The 2390-nt window shown below is 40.8% G+C and overlaps 1 pseudogene; it reads left to right on the forward strand.

The window, feature by feature from the left end:
* The first annotated feature begins 4 nt into the window (after positions 1–4).
* On the forward strand, positions 5–559 carry LOC141819325 (agamous-like MADS-box protein AGL80; annotated as a pseudogene).
* Positions 560–2390: the final 1831 nt, after the last annotated feature.

The following is a 2390-nucleotide window of genomic DNA, read 5'->3' on the forward strand; positions in this document are numbered from 1 at the left end:
GAGGAAGAAGGTGAAGCTCACATGGATCACCAACAACACCACAAGACGCGCCACCTTCAAGAAGTGGAAGAAGGGCCTGGTAAAGAAGGTGAGCGAGCTTGCCACGCTTTGTGGCGTCAAGGGGTGCCTGGTCATCTACGGGCCTCAAGATGCGGCAGAGGCAAAGGCGAAGGTGTAGTCTTCACCGACGGAAGCGACCCGCGTGGCCAAGCGCTTTAGGAGCATGCCGAAGATGGACTAGTGGCGCAAGATGACCAACTAGGAGGGCTTCCTTCGGTAGCGTGATGCTAAGCTGCAGGACCAGCTCCACCGCCAGGAGCAAGAGAACAAGGAGCTCGAAGTGAGCCTCCTCGCCCACAAGATTATGGCCGACAGGCGGAGCTTGGGAGACACCGACATCGAGGACGTGATGGCACTCGCGAAGATGATGGACCTGGAGCTGAAGCTGGTGTAGAACAGGCTGGGAAAGGAGACGGTGAGGATGTTGATGGCGCTGGCGACCGAGCAAGCGCAGAATTTACTTTGGTCAACAAACTTTTTGCTTTGTTGGAGGATATAGAAAATAAGACCTCTCCTTCTCATGAGAAATTGGGTCCATTGGCCAAGATTGTTGGTTTAGTTGCCGAATCAAATGTGGGCAACATTAGTCATTTAGAGGAAAATGATAACTCTACACATTTAGGCAGTTCAAGTGACAATGATTGTAAGAATCATTCTTGCACTACTGAGACTACACAATTATTTGCATCTGAAACACAAGACCATGGTATCATGATGGATATTGATGAGACATCAATCAAGGACCAAGCAAAAAATACCCAGCTGCTACACTCTGAGGATAAAGTGATAGTAGATAAGAAAGTGTGACACAAACATGAGATATTGGAGAAAACCCTTGCAAGTGTCATATGATCTTCGGTATCAGATTATACATCTTTTTGGTGATTCTATCTCACGCGCTTTGTCAATACACAATCTTCTTGAAGCTGGGAGGGCTTATGGTTTGACTGTTGGGTCCTTATGCTATGTGCCGAACATGGGAATCAATTATCAACACTCGCAACAAACAAGATGATTATGAAAAACAAAAACAAAGGTTTCCCGTTGTTCCATATTTTTTGTTTCAAATGATAACGATGGAAAACAAGGTGGAGCTCCCGTTGTTTGCATTGAGGTTGTTGTTAGATTTTGTTACGATTTTAGCAAGGGGTGAGAATATTGGGCACCTATACTACTTCTGGTTCCTTTGGGCCTTGGTCCAAAAAAAACAACCCCAGCACGATGCGACACCTGCCTCTAGACGTGATTCACCCATCATTGGCCATTAGGTTCTACCACAGAGACAGATGATTTCAAAGGTTTTTGTTTGCATTCCACCTAGCTAGCTGACAAATCAAGTGGAGAATCATTATTCACAATCATCATTGTCAGATTGTGCCTCCCTAGTCACTTGAAGACTTCTGTTTCTGATATCTTTAATGTGAAGCATTTGATTCCTTTATATGGCGATTCTTCTGATAATGATGTGGCCAACAATTTAAGGACGAATTTTTTCTACCCTAGGGAGAATGGTGTGAGAACAGAAGCAATTTTAGTCTTTTTTACTATTGTATCGCGTTAGGATTCTAGGGGTATTTTCATCTTTCACAGGGTTAGGGTTGAGTCTATTTAAACTATTTGTTTAGTTGTTTGGAGACAATTTTGTTGATTAATAATATTTCCGCTATCTTCTTCTTCGAGAAGCGACGAGTTTGCTTTTCCTAATTCCTAGTATTCTTTGGTAGAATCAATATGTTTTAGAAGGTTGCTTCCGGTATTCATGCTCGAATCAACAGATTCAATAGTTTCCACTACGTCAATTAATATTACAAGGATGTTGAATTATCTAATACTCTTATAAGACGCACGAAACTCTTTTTAGTACTAGCAAGATGGTTTATATTCTTGCAATAATTTGTAACCTATTAGTCTCAAATATCAATAGAAAATCCATTTTTAAAATTTACTCTTCTATTTAAAAGCAAATAAGTACAAAAAACTCTATCGATAGTGCATGATACAATCTCATTTTAATTAAGGACTGAAACTCTGGCACGACTTAAGATTTTAAACCTTGGCCACGATGTATACCCCAAATATGATAATTAAAATGGTAATAAGTATGCACGTAAAAGTTGATGACCTTAGAAGAAAAAGAAAGCCTTTGATATCTTACCTTGGAGGAAAATGGTGAGCGGACTCCTTCCTGAGTGATGTAAAGCTTCAAAATTTCAGGTGAAAGATTTTGGGGGTAACCAAAATCCATAATCTCTGAGAATCAAACAAGAAAAGATAAAGGTCCATATTTGGTTAGATATCCTAGCTGCAAAAATATTGTCCATCATGCATAT

Source organism: Curcuma longa, unplaced genomic scaffold (genome assembly GCF_044706935.1).
Source record: "Curcuma longa cultivar G26 ecotype Majalengka, Jawa Barat unplaced genomic scaffold, ITB_CL_G26_1.1 contig_2903, whole genome shotgun sequence".
In the NCBI taxonomy this organism is placed as follows: domain Eukaryota; kingdom Viridiplantae; phylum Streptophyta; class Magnoliopsida; order Zingiberales; family Zingiberaceae; genus Curcuma; species Curcuma longa.